This window comes from Crinia signifera, chromosome 19 (genome assembly GCF_055691185.1).
Source record: "Crinia signifera chromosome 19, ASM5569118v1, whole genome shotgun sequence".
NCBI lineage: Eukaryota > Metazoa > Chordata > Amphibia > Anura > Myobatrachidae > Crinia > Crinia signifera.
The window spans coordinates 45661381-45683157 of record NC_139226.1 but is presented as its reverse complement, the minus strand read 5'-3'; the positions used below and the strand labels follow the sequence as shown (position 1 = coordinate 45683157).

Genomic DNA, 21777 nt, shown 5'->3' with positions numbered 1-21777 from the left:
AAACATATTTTACTTTATTAAATTATATTTTATGAAGGCCCCGGTGACTAACAGATTAGTTTCTTATTTATTATTATTATTTCATAGATTTTTTTGTAGTCTGTTGGACTTTGTGAAGGTCAATTTTTGGAAGCTTCACGCCATGAATCAAGAACCCATGTACAGTAGGTTGAATCACACTTCCTTAAATGTAGGAACACCTGAGTACAACATAAAATAATATTAGTGCATAACTATGCTATGTATTAAACCTCTTACTTTTAATAGACCAACATAATTATTCTGACAGTCAAGCATTACGCATAACTGTAAACTTTTCCTTTGCAACCTTAATACAACATGTCTGGGTGGTTCTTGTCTGCAGGAGATCATAGGAAGTTTTGATGACCATCATCAAAAGTCATCTTTGAAAATCATTTACCTCTAAACCAGTTTCCACCCTTCACATTTCCAAGTGATTATCATCAGGCAGCAGAGTCTATAGAAGTCTATAGAGAACTAGTCTTTGCCGTCTATGTTCGCAGACGCCTGACCTTTTCTGCCCTCAGCAAATTCCTCCCTTTCAAATAACAACAGCCCAATCCGTGAAAGCTATTGGAGAATGTTTCCATCCAATGGATTGCGATGACGGTGTCTTTGGTCTTGGGAAACAATAGCATGTATACCTTGGACATGATGTCAGTTCCCCAAGGATTTACTTTAACAAAACATTGCGGTTTCTGGATTCCATTCATTTTTCCATCTCAATTCACTCTTTTCATTCCGTTGTGCTTAAACGTTGGTAGGGTTAAAAAGCAAAAGAAAATTCATGGTATGACCGAACAAGATAAATGTGTGCAGATTGTTTACAGATAAAGAAGCCAACATAATAAAAATGTGAAAAAATCCCCTTTATAACATAAATATATCTACGGGGCCTAGACGCTTGAGAAATCAAAAGCCGCCTTACAGCTACTATAACTTTCTCATGGTTCTTACCCCCCAGGCTGATTATTTTGGATTCAGTTCTAGGGATGGATACTTCTAACAAATATGCACAAACGTTTCGCTAATGTGTAGGCTGGGGGTCAAACTGTTCAAGAAATTTTAATTTAGCTATTTAGGCAAAAGAATAGTTGGCACTGATGTTCTTTCGAACTGAATAGAGTAATTGGCCATTTACTTGTTTATGACATCACTTTAATTTACAGTTTAAAATGTGTCTGATTCTGTCCTTCACAATACATTAATTAAACGGTATCCAAAACAAAATGTAAATAACCAAAATAGTTTTCAGCTTCATGAATGAGGCATCGGCTGATATATGTGATAGGCACCTTTTTTTATAAGAATTTATAGGCATTACTTGTGTTTATAATAACATGGCTTGTGGGTTAGGGTCAGTTATACTCTTTTCACACCAATATGGTGGGTCTGGACCAGGTTTTGAAACATGGTTCTAATCCAGATCAGACCCAGTTATTTCTTGATTGGAACCCTTTACTCTGCACACGAGTACTTGGTGATTAAGCCATCTTCAAGCACTCGGAATGCAGTTCTTGAATGACCTGGGTTATCCATTCACACTGCCTCTTAACCCAGGTCCTTTCCTGGACCAACTTTTCAAACGATTTAGGTTGGATTCCCAAATAACTAGATTTGAGTTCTGTTTTTGGAACCAAGATGCATCCCAGGTTAATCTGTCAATAACCTGGGCTAAAGTGACAATGTGAACAGGCCGTTACATATGGCTGAGCATTAGGTCAGCTCTGTGCTTTACCTCCAACATAATCATATTCCTACAAACAGAAAACATGTATAATAAACGTGTGACATAAAAATGTTTGTGGTGCCATGATCAAGGTTGTTTACAAGATCTATTAAATACCAACCAGGAAACTGTTGCCTAACAACAGCCATAACCGTGGCAATGCCAGCCATTTTGTTGGCAATGTGTAACAAGTATGGCAACCAGGAAACGGTTGCCTAACAACAGTCATAACAATGACAATGCCAGCCATTTTGTTGGCAATGTGTAAGAAGTATGACAACCAGGAAACGGTGACCTAGTAATGCCATTAACCATGGAAACAGCAGCCATTTTTCTGGCAATGAGTGTTTATGCTGTATATATTGATATATTGATATATATATATTATATCAATTAAGTTCTTAATAAATGAAATATAATCTTTATGATTTCTTTTGCATATGCAGCCATATAAAGTTTTCTGTATCACCCTCAAATATCCCATGTCTTAGTACAGTGGTTCCCAACCTTTTTTCTCTCCCGTACCCCTTGATTAGGCTTTTCATTGATAAGTACCCCCTCCTCTCATTTTGAAATATGGACAGTTCTTAGCGGTATGCAGATCCTTATGCATGTCCTTATATTAAGGAGGAGCGGAGGAGTAGTATACAGCCAGGAATCATGCCCTTCTGTGTCTAGACACTGGTTGTGTATTATCTCCAGGATTCCCGCTAACACTGGTAGGATTAATGCCGCTGCTTCCTCCACCTTTGTCAGTGCTGGGCAGATGAAGGCTGATGTCTGAGGGCAGCATGGGAAGCTCCCAGTGGATTGCTGGTCAGGCATATGACACAACATGGTTTGTCTCCATGGCAATGGGTCTTCTTCAGCCATCAAAAGACCCTTTTCATCGTCCGCCATTACCAATATTATTTTCAAGTACCCCCAACTGGTCTGAAGAGTACCCCCAGGGGTACTAGTACCCCAGGTGGGAACCACTGACTTAGTATGACAAGGTACCGGCCAAAATCTATTCTCTTTGTTTTTGCCTATAATAAACCTGTAGTGATGTTAATGTAATCTTCAATAATCCTTTGTAAATTACTGTATATATAGAAATGTACAATGATTTTTTTGATTACATTTTTTTTGTGTAATTAAAATCATATGTATGTTTTTGATTTTATTTTATATCTATAACAATAAACATAGATGATCACTTTGATCTATGGCACTCCAGATAAAAATAGGCCCATCACCATTCCTATTTTACACATTTATGCAATTTATACTTTGATATCATTAGGGAGAAATTGGGGCTTATACGGTATGTGAACTACATGCCTACATGTCTACATTGGCCTCACATCCTCCACTTTTCCTAATTGGCCCTTTAACATTTTCAGCTCCAGGCCCATAAGGCCCTTAATCCGGCCCAGGTAATAAGACTACTCCATGAGCTTGAAAATTCAGAGATCTCAGTTGCATACAGTATATTTGCAAATATATGGTTAAGCCACCAGATTTCAGCAAGGCTTCTCTGATACAAGTGGTCCCTAATGCCACATCATAATAGCACCCACTCTAGGCCATGTATTTGCTTGTTGTTATTCTACATGATAATGGCACATACAAAAATATATCTAAATTGATAGCCAACCCACCTGGACGCACACCTACATCCTCCAAATGGAATTACAAGAGCCAGCAAGCCCTCCAAATGTTGGTCCCATCTAAGGGGTAATTTTACTAAGATGGGAGTTCTATTACTGATGAGATGTTGCCCATAGCAACCAATCAGATTCTATCTATTATCTTCTAGATGGTACTAAATAATTAAGAAATAGAATCGAATTAGTTGCTATGGGCAACCTCCCATCTGTAATAGAACTCCCATTTTAGTAGATTTACCCCTAAGACATATTGCTGATGCCTCTTGGTTGCTGGGGGGAATCTATTGTAATATTTTTCCTTGTGTGACTGTCCTGGTCATGAAGATTTTTGGATGAACCCTATTGCTATTCAGAATAAAACTTCTTTTTCCTAGTGGGGCATATTTTTTGCAGGTGTGATTCACACAGGTTATTTAGCTGTGTTATTACTACGCTGGTGCTAGTTACCACTACAATGGGGGATACGTACCTTCAGGTTTTCCACTAACAATGGGGAGAACCAGCCTCTATGTTGCGTTTGTTGCAACAAGCTTAGACTATGAATGCCGATATGAGTTTAGATTAGGGCAAGATCATCGTTTAAAAAAATAAAATAAAACTGTAAATGTCTATCATCATCATCATCATCATCTCTCCAAGCTGCTGCCTAATCATCCTATTGGTTAAACAGGCCCTTAACCCTATGCAGTCCAAATTTTTTTGCAATTCAAACAGTTTGGTTCAAATTTTTAAATGAATTGTAATTTTTTTTTAAATTTATTCAAAAATGGTCTACATTGAATGTTGAATGATGTTAATGTTCTTATTTTAAAGTGGCTCACCGGTGGATCTGTTATTAGTGCTAGGGCTGTTGAGCCTGACTAGACATTGGACCTGAAAGGGTTAACATATCCATAACATTCTTAGATAAAAAATATTGTATTCATTAATATAAAATGTTTATATAGAAATATACTGTAACTATAAAATTGCTAACTTTTACTATGAATTTACAATTTTTAAATAAAAACATAACCTCAAAGGGTCAGATTCCTGAAATAATTAGTCGGATTTTGTTGGAACGGCTAAATATCATTAACAAGGGGAAACTTCCCGTTATATTGAAGTTTATATGTTACGTTGCTTTAAATCTATGGTTTCTGGATACAAATTATTATTTTAATGTGTCTTGGGACACCATCATTTTTGACTTTCTGCGTAATGATACCTATACATTCCCAAATGCAAATCTTTAATTACCTTTTCATTTTTTCCCCACATATTAAAAAAGAGTAAATTAACCACAAAGGTGGCATTGAAACTCATGACAAATGATATATTTATTCTCTTGCTTGTTACATACCATATTTTCTTTGCGGTAATAAAGTCCTTATAATGATTAGAAGCAGGAAAGCCTTCTGTATCCTTCCACCATTAAACTGTAGGTGATTCATTACCACTCTCTAAAAAGCTCTGTGTCAGGTAATGTTTAAATGTTCTGGCTCTTTTACAAATGTTTATAGGTTTATATGTGTGTTGTAATAAAAAAGAGTCCAACTGAAGCAAAGGCCATTGTTTGGACAGTACTTTGTTAATGATTCCCTGAGGCTTGATTCAGAGGAGGACGTACGTTAGTTGAGCGATTTGTAACAATAGTGCAAGTTCTACCCAGAGTCGTGATTGTGTCCGTACAGAATGACATTGTGCAAGGAGAAATTAATAACAAAATGAATTGGGCTGCGGTAGGGAGGAACCTTAGGAGTAGATTTATTAAGCTTGGTGAAGTGACAAAGTGTCTGGTTTTTATCACCGTCCAATCAGCTCCTACCTGTCATTTTTCAAACCAAGCCTGTAACTTCACATGTAGGAGCTGATTGGCCGGTGATAAAAACCAGACACTTTACCACTTCACCGAGCTTGATGAATCTACCCCTTAGTGTGCAAAGAAAGATCGTCTTGTGGGCGTGTTATGGGAATGTCGCAGGTGGGCCGGTGAAAGTCGCTTTGGTGGCTATAGATGGAGAAACTGCAGCTCCCATTGGGCTGTTGTAAGCTTCACTGGTGAGACGGACAATGGTTTCAAGTGTGCATATATAGTAAGAACTCGGAAGAACCACTTCCATCAGGTTTAAGACAAATTGACAGGTGCTGCTGATTACCTGACTGTTGTCCTCAGCAGGCAGCAATATTCAGACCTAAATCCCAGGTTACCAGGTGGTAAGGTGAGTATTGCCTTTGAATTGTGGCCCTGTGAACGCACATCAACCCGGGATTTAGCTCAGTGTGAAAGGGTCTTGAAAGAATATCCCGATTTCTACCCAGGTCCTGACCCGACCCGACCCGGGATGCGGTCAGTGTGAATGGTCCTGTACATGAGATTGGGTACACGGGACTTTAAAAGAGCTGCCTATTGGAGCTTTCTTGGGCTCACAAATGCTTATGTATTTGCAGGAATTTCCCGGGATCATTGTGAATGGGGCTGTCCCGGGTCGATCCCAGGTCTAGTGCAGTGTGAAAGGGTACATTCCCGGGTAGAGTCCCTTTAAGCATCCGGGAACACATTCCCGGGTATGACCCGGCTCTGCGAGTCTGAAAGGGGTATAAGACTTGCAATGTGATAAAATGGAGAGTGATATATGTTCTTTTGTGTATTTCCTTCTGAAATTGTTCGATATCTTTTATTCGTATTTGCATCGCCTAAATCAATATGCCCATGTCCTTTACTTTGGTTTGTAATTATTAAAGCTAATAAAAATTACTGAATTATATTAAATATCAATCTGGCTGGAAATCTATGGAGCTGTGCCTGGTTAAAAACTGCTTGTTTTTTTTTCTTAGTGAGTTAGGAGTATCCTATGGATAGTTAGTGCCAGACAAGGAGTTTATTTTGTGATTTGTTTCCTGTTTTTGCACAGTAAAACTGTCATAGGACAGATGCACCAAAGCCATTGATTTTTATGATCTCAGAGCTGCCGCAAACTGACAAATAACCTTTGAGATGGTACCTGTACCCCTGCCATTGATACAACCTGGTGGAGAATGTGAAGGAGCCTGATCTGCACATAGGTGAAGGCATCAGCAAGTTTGAAAACCCTGCAAGAAGCAGGTCTGGGTCTATCTAAGCCCCTCGACTAATTAGCAGGATTCTCGTCATTCTGGTGACCCCATAACGGGTGATTGCATTGGTGGTCTCCTTCAGGAGTGGCAACCCCAGTATACCATAGCAGAGAGGTAGGTGGCACTCATGAGACTTAAGCAAAAAGGGCAAGTGCAATTATTGTAACGTTTCCGGGACCGTATCCGCTCCCTGAAGACATGTCTTGAGGAAGGGGATATGGTCCCCGAAACTCACACAATATATAGATCTATATAAATAAATGCACTTCGTTTTCTACAGTCTATCAGTTTGCATCCACAGTGTATAGCCTCCATTGTTTTGTAGTCACTGATGAGACATTGACAATATACTTTGCTGAATGGGAGTGCCCTCACAATATTAGACATTGTTGAGATTGATTGTTTTATCACTCCTTTTATCTCTCTCACTTTTTTCACTCACAACTCTCTCTGAGTGCAGAATTATACTGTCTGCAAAAGTGCCGTTATTGCACGTTGGATGCCCATTGCTTGCTTTCCAAGACTAACCATCTCCAAGGTATTTGGTGAGAGTGCCGATCACTGGACTATAATTACCCACACCATAATCCCACCACAGAAATGATCCATGACCAAGTGCTTCCAACTACTCTGTCTTCTCTGTGTCTCCTTTAACTTTATCTGAGAAAATGCCATCAAAATCTCTCCCACAATGTAGAATGTCTTCTGTAATAGTCTTATGCCTGAGATGAAATCCCAAAGTCGTTTGTTATTTAACATTTCTGCTGAAATGCTCCAGATGCTACTAAACAAATCTTCTCCAGCCTCCATTCCTAAAAATCCTTACGGTTACATTTTTGCTTTTCGCTGCAGAACAACCACTCTGTCACCCATAACTGCCCAAGACCTTGCTTCCGGAAAAGATTGATATTATTAATTATGAAGCAGTTCAATTACTTTCCTACATCCATCTTCTCTTCTTTCAATTTCACAAATGAAGCCAACAGAGAAGATTTATCAAGCTGCAAATTTGGCAATGTGTTCTTTTTTTTTTGGGGTGATTTTTAATATGTGGACTCAGTAATGGTCAAACCACAAGAAAATCACTGACATTTTAAAAACCACCGTATTACAAATTACCATTCTGATTATGTAATATATTTACATTATTTAAGAGAACTGAACACGAGATTCTAGAAGCTGAGTTTTTAAAAATGTTCGCCAGGAAGACTCGCCATAGAAAGAGAGGTGGTTGTGATAAAATCATCATCAAACCACTTGTATGACAGTGCTATGGCTTCTGAGTTGCACCAATCAATATGCAATGTTCATTGAGTGATGACTTAAGTGCTGTTGTGGTTGGGCACAGATGGTATCAGAAATGCAGCAGAAAAGTGATTAGCATCCCTGAGTGGTGACGGGAAGGTGGCTAAATATGCATGGTGAAGACAGGGGAAGGACAGAGAAGCTGGGAAAGACAGAAGAAAGACAGGGAAGGGCAGAGAAAATGGTGCAGTAAGAGGAAGGGCAGATAAGATGGGGCAGGAAAGAGAAGGGCAGATGGTGCAGATAGTGAAAGGACAAAGGAGATGGTGCAGAGCTGGGAAGGGCAGAGAAGCTGGGGCAGACAGAGAAATAGCAGGGAAGATTGTGTAGAGATGAGAAGGGCAGATGGTACAGAGTTGGAAAGGGCAGATGGTGCAGATAGGGGAAGTGCAAATACGATGGTGCAGAGATGGGAAGGGCAGAGAAGCTGGCGAAAACAAGAAGGGCAGGGAAGATGTGGCAGAAGTGGGAAGGGCAGAGCAAAGGGGGCAGAAATGAAAAGGAAAGATGGTGCAGATAGGGGAAGGACTAAGAAGGTGATGCAGAGCTCTGAAGGGCAGAGAAGCTAGGGGAAGACAGAGGAAGGGCAGGGAAGATGGTGTAGAGGTGAGAAGGGCAGATGGTACAGAGATAGAAAAAGCAGATGGTGCAGATAGGGGAAGAGCAAATAAGATGCTGCAGAGATGGGAAGGGCAGAGAAGGTGGCGCAAACAAGAAGGGCAGGGAAGATGTTGCAATAGTGGGAAGGGCAGAGCAGAGGGGGCAGAAAGGAGAAGGAAAGATGGACCAGATAGGGGAAGGACAAAGAAAGTGATGCAGAGCTGGGAAGGGCAGAGAAGCTAGGGAAGACAGAGGAAGGGCAGGGAAGATGATGTAGAGGGGCTTATGGTGCAGTGTTAGAAAGGGCAATTTGTGCAGATAGGGGCAGTGCAAAAAAGATGATGCAGAGATGGGAAGGGATGAGAAGCTGGGGAAAACAGATGAATAAGTTGCAGAGGTGGGAATGGCAGAGGGGATAGTGCAGAGATAAGAAGGGCAGAGAAGATGACGCAGAGATGGGAAAAGCAGAGATAATGGTACAGAGATAGGAAGGGTAGAAATGTGAAGGGCAGATGGTGCAGATAGGGCTGAACTAGAGTCTTTCCTAGGATTGCCCCATCCCCCAGAGTCTCTACTGGGACCGCCCCAACCCACAGAGTCTCTCCTGGGATCGCCCCAACCCTCAGTCTCTCCTGGGGTGCCCAAAGCCCCAGAGTCTCTCCTGGGATCACCCTATGCCCCAGAGTCTCTCCTGGGATCACCCCATGCCCCAGAGTCTCTCCTGGGATCACCCCATGCCCCAGAGTCTCTCCTGGGATCACCCCATGCCCCAGAGTCTCTCCTGGGACCACCCCATGCCCCAGAGTCTCTCCTGGGATCACCCCATGCCCCAGAGTCTCTCCTGGGATCGCATCATCCTTCAAAGTCCCCAGCAGGCATGTCAGATTCATTGCGAGTGCACAAAATTACCGTAAGATTCTTGGTGACAGCTGCTACATACGCATTCGTTTTCCCCGATTGTATCAAAGACTGAACATTTATTGGCATCAAAAGGGAATATACATTTTCCTTTAATTCAGGCCACTGATAGAAACACTACTAATTATGTATTCTTTAATCTTGCGTATTACAAGCTACCATAACTGCATCCTTGATATTAACGTTGCTAATAATTTCTTTTTATTGCATTTTACTCACTGAAATATCAGCACTTGGCATTTACTGCCGTCTAGTGGAGAACACTTGAACTTGCTCTTTGTAACCTTTATAGTTCGAGACTTATCATTAATGACCTAATACAGATGCTACAAATCTAATCATATCAAACTGCCTATAACACTTCTGCTGGGGATAACACAGATGCCATGAGATTAGATAGTTATCACTCACTCAAGTCTCTTTATGCTCAATTCAAACATTTCTGGAGAACTTTCAGTCAAGTCTATCGCCTCCCTCCCACCCGGCAATTGCCAGACAATCCGACCCAGTGCCAATCCAGTGAGTCAGACTGCTCCAGCTCCCAGCCAACTACTCAACCTAAACATAAAGAGCCAAAACTCCCAGGGCAGAAAAAAGGAAACCAATATTTATAGCAACAGTCTTGGGCCAACTGCTTTGATAAAATATACTTGGTCTCAGAGTCTATAGACACAATATCGAAACAAATACAATAATTTTGTTATTTGGCAAAACCGGTGCCAATAGGATAGTTTTTCTTCTTAATATAAATCTATTTAGATATAATATTGTACGGTATATGTATTACCACAATAAAAGTGATGTCATTTTTGTACTTTTACATATTTAGGCAGACATTGATACAGGGTGGAAATTTGTATACGGCACTGGCCTTACCCCCTCTGCTTCTCAGTCCTTGGTCCATGAGACCTTTAATCAAGCTCTGGCAGGTGTCCTGGGAGGTGTGGTACAGGGGTCCAACAGTCGGGATCCCGACAGTCATTAGCCCGACTGCCCGGAATCAGACAGCATGGTGAGTGCAACAAAGCCCCTTGCGGGCCTCGCTGTGCTCGCCACGCTGCGGGCACGGTGGCTCGCTACACGAGCCACCTATTCTATTCTCCCTCTATGGGGGTCGTGGACCCCCACAAGGGAATATAGCAGGTGGCCGTCGTGAACCCAGCTGTTGGTGTTTTGACAGTCTGGATCCCGACGTCGGGGAGAGGGGGAGAGGGGCAGGTGGATAGTGGTTTACTATTTACCCGGGGCCTTAACTGAGGAGGGTGCTTGGTGGGTTCTAGGACAGCCACTGCCCCCTTTTATTTGGGAGCATAAGCAGGGTCTCTTGCTCTCATGGGCTATCAGTATATACTGTCTTAATGGTAAACCAATATGCTATGGTATCTGTTTGACAGTGGTATTGCCATGGTCAAGTATATTTGTTGGGATGCCTCTACAGTCAATCTAGCATCATGGCTGTCAGGCTAGCCCGAGAGCCATTGTCTCTTTCTCAGAATGGGCCCAACTGCTTGTAAAGTCGGGCCTGTTCTGCCAAGATCCCTGTTCAATGCTGTCGGGAATAGCGGCGGGGTATTGAATACCGCCCTAAGTGTCAGTCAGTATGGTTGACTGACTTTTACAGACATTTCCGGCAAGTTAAGAATAGTTAGAATCGAATTGCACATGTGCAGCCAACCAAACCATCTGTGCTTGGATCTCTGCATACTGTGAAATGTGTACTTGCCTACTACATTAGCAGTCAGTGCTAGGTGATTGCTCTGTGTAACTATCTACATCTATGCACACTGAGCAAATTTTGTGATTCCACTTAATGACTTCTGGCTTTTTTTGTTGACTGTCCCCTTGTCTGATCCTTGTCTGAACTGTCTACTGACCCAGCTCAGCTACTGTACTTGGCTTTATCATTGGTCTGCTATTACCTTCCTCACTGCCTACTGTACCTGTGACCAGATTATGCTTTGCCTAATTCTTGTCTATCATTATCTGCCTCTCACTGTGCAGTGGACTTCTTAACATTTTTTACAACTACGCTATCCTATCCTAGTCTGCCTGGCTGTGACAGCTACTGTACATAACCTATGCCCATTAACCTGGATTGCTCATCTCCTGTTACCATATTCAAGTGTGTAACTGTGCCATTGGAGTTCAGTAAATATCTCGGGGGTAGATTTTCTAAAGCTTCTGGAAAAATAAAACTGGTTGTGTTTGTTGGAAAGCGGTGAGCTCCATTTAATCCCCACAGTGCATACAGTACATGGTGGGCTCTATGACCCAGGGAGGGCTGTCCCCCAATCTGATATATTGGACAAGTGCTGCAGCGATCTTATAGATCATTCTTAAGTACAGAGAGACTATAGTTGTGTCACTAAATAATTTTTATTAATAATATTAACTATTTCTTATAGTGTGCAGCATATTCAGTTGCACTTTACAACTTTAGTACTGGAGAGACCCCAGATATTACTTGCATGAAGCTAATCCGGCAATCCTGCACAGTATCTGCAGCTGGAGAGCTGTATAGAACCTCACTGCCTTGTTGCTTCAATGCAAGAGATACAGTGTGTATACAACAGTGAGTACAGCCGTGCCTGTTATAATTCAATAAAGCAACACCAGTGGTTAAATATCTGGGCTGTTCATAGTTTGAGTCATGCACAGGTGTGTGCCTATTTCACTTCCAAAATAACAACACCTGCGCAGACATAATTCACAACAGTGTTATCCATAGCAACCATTAATATTCTGCCAATCATTTTCTACGATGCAATCAGGGGTTAAAGGGAGGGGGGGGGGGGTGGAACTGAGTTCCACCACCTCTAATGGTGAGAAGGAACTAGTTTAGCTCTGCCTTGGTCCTGGCACAGTAATTCTAGCAGAAAAGCATTAGAGTTTGCATGGGGGTACCAAAAACCCTGCCACTGGCCCTGACTCTGCCTAGTGGGGGGAGAGAAGGGGGGGGGGGGTAATTAGGTGGCAGGTGTATACAATATAGAAGTGATACCTAGAATTTGGTTGCTAATGGCAAAACCATCTTTTTACATTTTTATTTTTTAGCAAATCTTCACCTATAGCACTATAGTCATGTGTGACAGGTATAATGAGTGGCCTAGAACTAACCAGCATTGGACTTATACTGCCTAGGCAATGGGTTTTACTTTATTTTACTATTTACTCTTTTTGACAGGTTAATTAGTACAGACAGCATTGGATTAAGAGAGTCTGCAATGTGAGACATTAGTCTGGATACCCACCAGACAGATATGTTTGTGTAGATACCCGGCAACATACTGTACCCATGATTTTTCTTCCCTTTGCTTGAGTTCAGAGGCGTAACTCTTTGAGGCAATGGAGTCATCTGCCACCGGGCTCCTGCACCCAAGGGGGCACCTCTCCTTCCCTGCAAGTTTGAATTAGTAACATACATACACACATATATTTATATAAGGTGCTTTGTGTGTGTGTGTGTGTGTGTGGGGCGCCAATATTTATCTTGCCACCGGGCCACTGGGATGAACTTATGACACTGCTTGAGTTGGCGATAAATCACCTAGTATGTACCCAGCTTTATAACATTTGGAATTATGCTATTTCACCTGTAGTAAACCACACATCAAATTTGAAAAACTGCAGTTGAATGAAACCACACTTTAGCAAATCCCTCCATGAATATTTTGTGTGATGCAGCAATACAGCAGTCAGCTTCCACCACCGTCTAATTAGCTAGTCACTGACTCAGTCGTTGATATTTGTCAGCAAGGATTGGGCAGAGAACATAAATCAGTAAATAACTAGTTATAAGCTCGGCTGCCAGTCCGCTGTGTACCGAACTTCCCCACTGTGTGCAAACTATGTTTTGTTTTCAAAAATATAAGAGAATGATCAACAGCTGTTTTATAATCTCTTTATACCTCAAACTGGGAATGATGAGAGGTTGAGTTTTGTCTCCAAGTCTTTGTGGTAATTTGGGGACTGGCGGAATCCTGCACTTAAACCGTCCTGCCACTAATTATACGGCTGGCATAAAATGAGGACCTTTCTCTCCAAGTCACTGAGGCCATGTTGGGATCTCCCTCTCTGGCAGAGCTGTTTACACTGTAGGTGGGAGTCTAGCAGTTCAAATATTTAGAGCTATGTTTCTGCTGTTTGGAACGTTATGGTGATTTATGCTAAGGAAATTGTGTTTGTTTATAAAAGCATGCATGCCTGAGGAATTCCCCTGCTGAACATGCATTAGAGGTTGATTGGCTCTTTTTTATTTATTTTATTTATTATTTATTAACAGTTTCTTATATAGCGCAGCATATTCCGTTGCGCTTTACAAAAGGAGACAGTGATACAACGAACAGGGTATTTACAGACAGTCAAAGGTAGGAGGGCCCTGCTCGCAAGCTTACAATCTATAGGGAAATAGGTATTGATACATAAGGATAGATACTGTATTCTTTATTGCGATTCCACCAGAATGCAAGGTTCCATGTCTGGTTCTGGAATTTGATAAGCTTGCCTGAAGAGATGAGTTTTCAGGGAACGCTTATAGGTTTGGAGACTGGAGGAGAGTCTTATTGTGCTTGGGAGGGCATTCCACAGAGTGGGTGCAGCCCGAAGAAAGTCCTGCAATCGGGAATGGGAGCGAGTAATGAGTGTGGATGAGACACGCAACCAGAGCTTTGCATCTAGCAGGCTATTTGTGAATTGACATTCTGGGGGTGATTCGCATGCTCGTGAGGGGATTCGGGGGGGAGCGGTGGGGTGTTCAGAGGGGCGATGGGCAGCGTTTACCTGCTCATTAGGCTGCTAATATACGCAGCGTAGAGAACAGGTCTGAATCAGATCTGATCTATTTATCTCAGGAGTGGATTACCTAAACTTGGGGCCCAAGAAGACGAGACCATGCTTGGTTCTGCAGACATATTCACTTCACATCTGTTTGCTCTGCAACTTGAAGACATACAGCACAAAGCTAAGACTGGGAAGGCAACTGGTTAGCTCCACTTGCTGTCATTACCAATGTGAGGTCTAAGTATGTTTTATTGGTACTTGCGGAGTGAGATTGAGGTCTGATGACTTTGCCAAGGAGAATAATATTTTTGTCCCGTGTATCTGTAGGCATGGGTAACGACTTTCGGTTAAAGCGTTGGGATTATTATATGTTAAGGAAAACCGGTGCTACAGTCACAATGAAATAATTAGTTTAATGTGTGGTGTATGTCACAACAGATCTGTGGTCACTTGTCACTCAACAATTACAGTAAAGATGTATTGCAGCAGTGTAGGGCCATCCGCCCAATCCCCCGCCCTGGTTACATCGCATGGGGCCCTTTCACATTTTATGGGATTGTTGTATTTTTATGTTTGGCTATTTTAGAATGCAAATTCTGGCGAGCAGGGCCCTCTCTCCTCATGTGCTTTTCTTAGAATAAATTGCTTTGTCTGTAACTCGTTATTTTCTTGTTTTTTGATCATTTATGTATTGTTAGGAACTGCGGAACCCTTGTGACACCATATAAATAAACAATAATAATAATAATATTAAATCTATAAATACTTCTTTAGGGCCTGACCAATAGATCAATAAATCATCAATAAAACAAGTAAATACATGTCAGGCAATTACAGGATCTTCAAAAATACTCCTCCATTATCTTCTGGTCAAAAAAAATCTATGAGGGATATGTATCAAAGCTTGGGGAGGAAGATGCAGTATCAGTCAATCAGCTTCTGTCAGTCCAAACATAGCCTGTGAAATGAAAGCAACTGATTGGTTGGTACTTTTTCAACTTGACAGCTCTCCAAGCTTTGATAAATGGTATACGGTCGTTGGGTTGACACTATTAAGATTGAAATACATTAGGTCGACCATTGAAGGTCAACAGGCCTTCGGTTGACACATAAAAAAGCCGACATGGCTAAGGTCGACAGGGTCAAAATGTTGACACAATCATTATGTCGGCAATGTGAAGGTCGACAGTCAAAATGTCGAAATTAGTTTTTCACATTTTTTTTGTGTGCCCGAAGCACGGTGAGTGCAGCAAGCCATGCGAGGGGACATGGTGCACTTTTTCGGTGTCCATGTCGACGGTGTTGACATTCAGGTAAAAAAGTGAAAAAACTATGACGACCTTTTTATTGTCGAACTTCCCATTGTCGACCTAATGCTTGTAGACTTTTTGCATGTCGACCTTCAGTAGTTGACCCAATATATGTCGACCTTAATTTGGTAGACGCAGTGACCCATACCCTGATAAACCTCCCCCACACATTTAGTTGCACATAGCTGTAACAATATAACAAGTTTTTGATGCATATTTCCCACAAAAATGTGAATATTTCTGGCTACCAGTGATTCAACTGTCTTTCTTGTCCCCGCCGTGTCCCCTTGGCAATGTTATGGTCATACTATTATTGTCCTTGGGCATATGGAACTAGGCTAGACAATCTGTCAGTGTTCCAGAGCCACTGTCCTTCTCCACACATACTTGCCTGATGTCTGTACATTACTGTATTCTTCAGTGATTTGGTCAGTAATCGGAAGTGGAATCAGAAGCAGACAGCAGCAGAGTGACAGCGTGATATAGATAGCGTAACCTGATGAAGCAGATGTCCCCTCGCTGTGGCTGATGGTGACAGGATTACTTTTACTTCGCCGGCTGAGGAAAGCCAGCACAATCATTGTTCCCCGACCAACCACAAACCAGTCAGCGGGTGTTTGTGTTGGTCTATTAGTAAGATGTCGGACCACAGACTCATGTCTGCTGGCTTACGTTCATATTGCCAAGTTGTTGTTGTTGTTTTTTTTTTTTTTTGGTGAATATATGTTTTATTTTGCTCTGTGTTTATTTGACTACGTCTTCCCGTCTGCTTGTTCATTCAGTACAGACAGAGGTTCTGGCTGTTTTCTATAATTTTATGTTAAAACTAGAAATAGGAACAAATCAGTAAAATGATTTTGGAAATTAATACAGTAAGCATCTAAAGCAGGCATGTCCAAATGATGGCCATTCAGCTGTTGTGAAACTACATGTCCCATCATGCCTTGCCACAGTTTTTCTATTAGGGAATGCTTAAACTATGGCAAGGCATGCTGGGATGTGTAGTTTCACAACAGCTGGAGGGCCATAGTTTGGAAATGCCTGATCTAAAGGCTTATCTAGAGAGTGAAAGGTCCTATAAATCTTTTATCAACTTGATTTTAGGCATGTCGGCACCTTTTTGTCGGAGTACAGGTAACATCTCTATAATGTCATACCAGGTGCTTGTACAGCGTGCTACCTAGTTATCGTGGAATGTAGTATGGGGCCGATTCAGGCCCCGTCCCAGATGTTTGGGGCTTACACATGAGAGTTTATACGCATGTGCAAACCTCGGAAACGAAACGGCTTCAGTGGTGCTGGAGCAGAGGAACGTCCAGTGTTTTATGGGTGTCCCCATAAAAAATGTTGGGCGTTTCCCTGGGAGCGCAGGCTTAGCATTGCCCGAACGGGACGGCCAATTGAGATCAAATGACATCAGCGCCGGTCCCGTATTTCGCAGTTTTGGCCGACTTTTTTTAGTCATGTGAGGGGATGTGTTATTGTACACAACCCTTCACATGCTAGTGATGGGATTCGGCGGTGGGGGGGGGGGGGCGGTTGTTCGGTTCGGCATCGCTTATCTGTTCACTAGGTTGTGAGTATATGCAGCCTAGCGAACAGGTCCGAATCAGGCCGTATAGCCCTAGCTTTTATATCCCCTGGATATATATTCTGCTATCCCCCATAAAACAAACATCTGTAGGTCTGTACGGAGGCGGCTTAATTGCTGAATTTATCAGACTCCAGGTGCCATTATCCCCGGTAGCTAACAACTTCCTCCACGGGATTGTCGCTCCTCTTCCCAATAAAAACTCCATTCCAAAATGACTGCCTCCTCCTCTTCATCTTTAATTACTGCCGTAAGGCTGCAGCCATTTTGGGAGGGACATTTTCAATGGGGGCTGGCATGATGGGACTGCAGAAAAGTATCTGAAGGTCCAGGCAACGGAGTCACAATAGACCCACAGACCCCCAGCAGCCACAGCTACCCTTTTTCGCCAATGAACTAAATTATATTAGTAACAGATTTAAAAACCACATGGTAGTAGAATTCAGAGATCCTGTTACATATATATATATATATATATATATATATATATATATATATATATATATATATATATATATATATATATATATATATATATATATATATATATATATGCAAAAACATGGGTAAGCCCCAAGCCATACGTCAAGGCATGTCAGGACCAGCACCTCCTCCTAATGCTGGCTCCATTATGCCTCTCCCAACAGAAATGCAAAATGGCAGACGCTCAATCAGTTCACTGATATTACTCAGGTGCATGATATCACATTCTAGCTAACACTTCTTTCTTGCAAATAATCTCACCACTAACCCTATTCCTTTATTATTTTAATTACATTCATCACTTTTGTATTACTCTTTGTACATACTGTAGCTCTGACTTCTTAACATGGATGTGGATTATTATGCTATATACACACGGTTAGATATAACATTTGTTTTTGACTATATAGTCAAAATCGAATGGAAATTGAATCTAATGCACACTGAATGCTTTTAGCAGCATCCAATGCAGATTCGATCCCTATGTGTTTTCACGTTTAGAGGACACCGAAAATAATAATAGGTACTTGTGTACTAGCACGGCGCCCATCGCATCGCAGACCATATCGCATGCGATGGTATGCGATGCACCGCGATATCGGCCGATGTTATACAATGGCATACAATTTTAAAATTGTATGCCATTGTATATGGCATACAATGCCATACAATGCGATGCGATTATAAATTGTATAAGCACCCTAATGGGTGGTTACAATGGTTAAATGCACCCCCACGCCACCCCCAAGTATAAACGTGAACCGGAAGTGTGGCGAGCGCAGCGAGCCCGCGTGGGGCGGCGGTACGCGTCCTACGACCTTTTCATACCCCCACTATCCACGTCGGCGCTGAGTTGAGAATAGAAACTGTGGCGAGCGCAGCGAGCCAACGAGCCCGAAGCGTGGCGAGCGCAGCGAGCCCCGCGAGGGGACCCGGATACCTTCACAGGTATACGCATCCCCTCGCGGGCTTCACAGGTATCCGCGTCCGCTCGCCACGCTTCGGGCTCGGTGGCTCGCTGCGCTCACCACACTTTCTATTCTCAACTCCACGCCGACGTGGATAGTGGGGGTATGAAAAGGTCGTAGGACGCGTACCCCCGCCCCTCGCGGGCTCGCCGCACTTCGGGTTCATGTTTATACTTGGGGGGTGGCGTGGGGGTGCATTTAAGCATTGTAAGCACCCGTTAGGGTGCTTAAAAGCACCCATTAGGGTGCTTATACAATTTAATATCGAATATGAGTTAAAATCGCGTCGCATCGCATCGCATGCCATCGGGTGTATGGCATGCGATGCGATTCGATTACAAAATCTGGCGACTAATTATCGGGGCGCCGTGCTAGTACACAAGTACCGAATAATAGTCTTGTCAGGCAAGACTACATAGTAGAAATCGAATTGAATTCCTCATCTAATTCCATATTTGTATTCACCTTTAGATAGACATACGCTTTGGAAAGTGTGCACGGAGGACCGAATGCACATGAATTTCCCCCTTCTTACCAAATCTCTCACTTTCTGAATCTCTCATCCTATTGAATTTCACCCAGCATGTTAGCAAACCCTGATCACCTGATTAGTTTCCAACAAGTTGGATTTTCCCAAATCCCAAATAGCTCATTGAAATAAATAACTACATATTGGGAAAACAATAACTACTCATTGGGAAAACAATAACTACTCCAGAGGTTCCCAATCTTTTTTTAATCAAGGCACCCCTAGAGTATCAGAATTTTTTCACGGCACCCCTAGGCCAATTTTTTTTTTTTATTAGATTGGGTTGATATGCGATTCTTAGGGTCAGTTACGTGGTAAATGGCAGGATTTGCTTCTGTTTGTACACATTTTATGATTGGCAGCCACCAGCACTGTTTTTTCTCATAAATAATTAACCATTAATCATTTTAGTTGGTCTTGGACCACCAACTCAGGGCACCCCTGCAATTGTCCTGAGGCACCCCAGGGAGCCACGGCACACAGTTTGGGAACCACTGAACTACTCATTGGGAAAACAATAACATGTTGTTTCCTTCATTTTGCTAAATTGAAGAAAAAAATTTAATAAAAAGGTGAAACCTCAAAGTAGATATAAAAGTTTCAGTATGTGCCAAATAAATAAAACAAAAGACCACATAAATCAAAACAAAAAGACCTGATAAAACAAAGCAAAATATGTTTTTGACTGTTTATGCGGAAGAAGTTATCCGCATATTTTGGGGTTTAATATAATAAAGTAATAGAAAAAGTTATATCAATATAATAATAAACATGTGCCAATAACAACATATATTACACAGAAGTATAAATACCTGCATAAATAATATAGTGGTATATTTTTAGAGGCATTTCCCACTGTGAGATATAGATAACAGTATATTTTACAGATTTTCATACACTTACAAATGCTAACACTTAGTAAGTAACAAGACATTGGTTCCCCCGGCACACTGAATAGTATTAGTAACCAATCTTGAACACTACGTGATAATAGAATTCAGAGATATTGGTTACATATACCTGCGCAGGTGTATGCTATGCCCCCAAGCCCCGTCAAGGCTTATCTGTATATTGGGGGTCCCAGAAAGGAGCCTCCATTAGGAGGAGATGCAGGTCCTGATATGCCACATGGAGTAGTCTGGGGTTGCTCCAAGGTAGGTAGCTCTTAGTTCAGATACATCAAGTAAGGAGCCATTATCATGTGGCTCTTTGCTGGTTAATCGTAGACCCAATTTAGGGTAACGTTGGTGTGGGGTGCGGTGCCCCTGGACTAGTTGGCCTGGGTGGCTTTAGTGCGGCACGCCCTTACATTCTATTAACACTCACTACACTATCTCTCTACTATTTTAATTACATTCATGTTTTTAATTTTATCTCTCACTTTATATATAGCTTCGGCTTCCTATCACTAATGTTTATTAACACTATAGCATCTCACTGGCGTGCCGCACTGGGCTTTCTAGCTTATGACCAGTGATGTAGTTAGGTGCCACAGTGCCCGGAGTACGGCTATGTTTCGCCCCCCCCTCCGCATCTGTCACATGGCCCCTTCATAGCGTGAACTAGCCCACCGTATGCTGCACTACATAACTACTCTACATCACTACACTAAGGAGGTTATTCTGATCGGAGCGGCCAAACGTGCGTACGTTCGCCATTACCGCACGCTAGCCGTACGCGGCCGTTAGGGTTAAGTCCACCCACAAATCAGCCGCTTACGTACGGGCAGAAATACCGTAGAAGGGGAGTGGCGTACAAATGAGCGTACGGCAACGTACGCGGACGGGCCAGCCCTTGCACTCCGACAACAGGCGTACAACTGAGCGTACGGCGCCGTGTACGGCCGTCTTTCCTCCGTCTCCCCACCGACTTCTTGCGGAGATCTGAGCGTACGCCAGTTTGCACGGACGGGTCCCTATTGTTTTCAATGGAAAACTCAGCTTATGTCACCGCTCGTGAGAGTGAGCGTACGTCCGTGCACGCTGGCATACCCTTCACATATATGGACCTGCAAATCTTGCCTCTCAACTACTAATCTGACAATTGATTAATTAATCTATTTGTTATTCACTTATTGTTTTCTATTAACTCAATTGTCTACCTTAATAAAGACCTAATAAAACTACATTTGAACCCTCATTACATGTATATTTGTTATGTTCTAATGTGGCATTTTAATCACTATCTATGTGTCCCCATATTGCTGTTACTTTTAAATCAAGTTATGTTGGTGTTTCTGTATATGTACTAAATTATGTACGTAATTACTTTGTCCAAAATGTGTAACATGTATACCTACCCTGATGTTATGTGTGATGTTTTAATCGAACAACATTAAACATTCATGCATTTTCACTATGTGTTATTTTACTCAAAAACACACACATTCACACATCAATCATTACCCCTCACCTCAAATTACAAGTATAACTTACAGTACACATCTGTATGTACCTACCCTTACACGCCCTCTAACATATTTATTATTAAAAACACAGGCAATTTCGAACTGTAATCAAACTTTTATTTTATACAAAAATAAAAAGGGGGGGGGATAAATAAAAAATTAAAGGCGGGCCTCCAGAAGGCCAAAAAGGAGCTGGAGGTACACAAGGGTCAGCATGATTTCCCGCATGAGGGCTGCCACCTCCTCCTGCTGCTGTTCAGTGTCTGTAATGAAGGGATAAAACAAAAAATTAATATATAACATACACAAATGTTTGTTGTATTTGTACATAATAAAAAGTTCAGAGTTATGTGTGAAGGCCACATACATTTAGAAACTACATTGAAGAT

At 41.9% G+C, this 21777-nt stretch overlaps 1 long non-coding RNA gene across 1 annotated transcript; it reads right to left on the bottom strand.

The window, feature by feature from the left end:
• Nucleotides 1–238: 238 nt before the first annotated feature.
• LOC146041821 (uncharacterized) lies at nt 239–4864 on the bottom strand. Its single transcript, XR_014463609.1, has 2 exons — nt 4745–4864; nt 239–770 (listed from the first exon to the last, which is right to left on the bottom strand). It is a non-coding gene; the product is annotated as an uncharacterized LOC146041821 (long non-coding RNA).
• Nucleotides 4865–21777: the final 16913 nt, after the last annotated feature.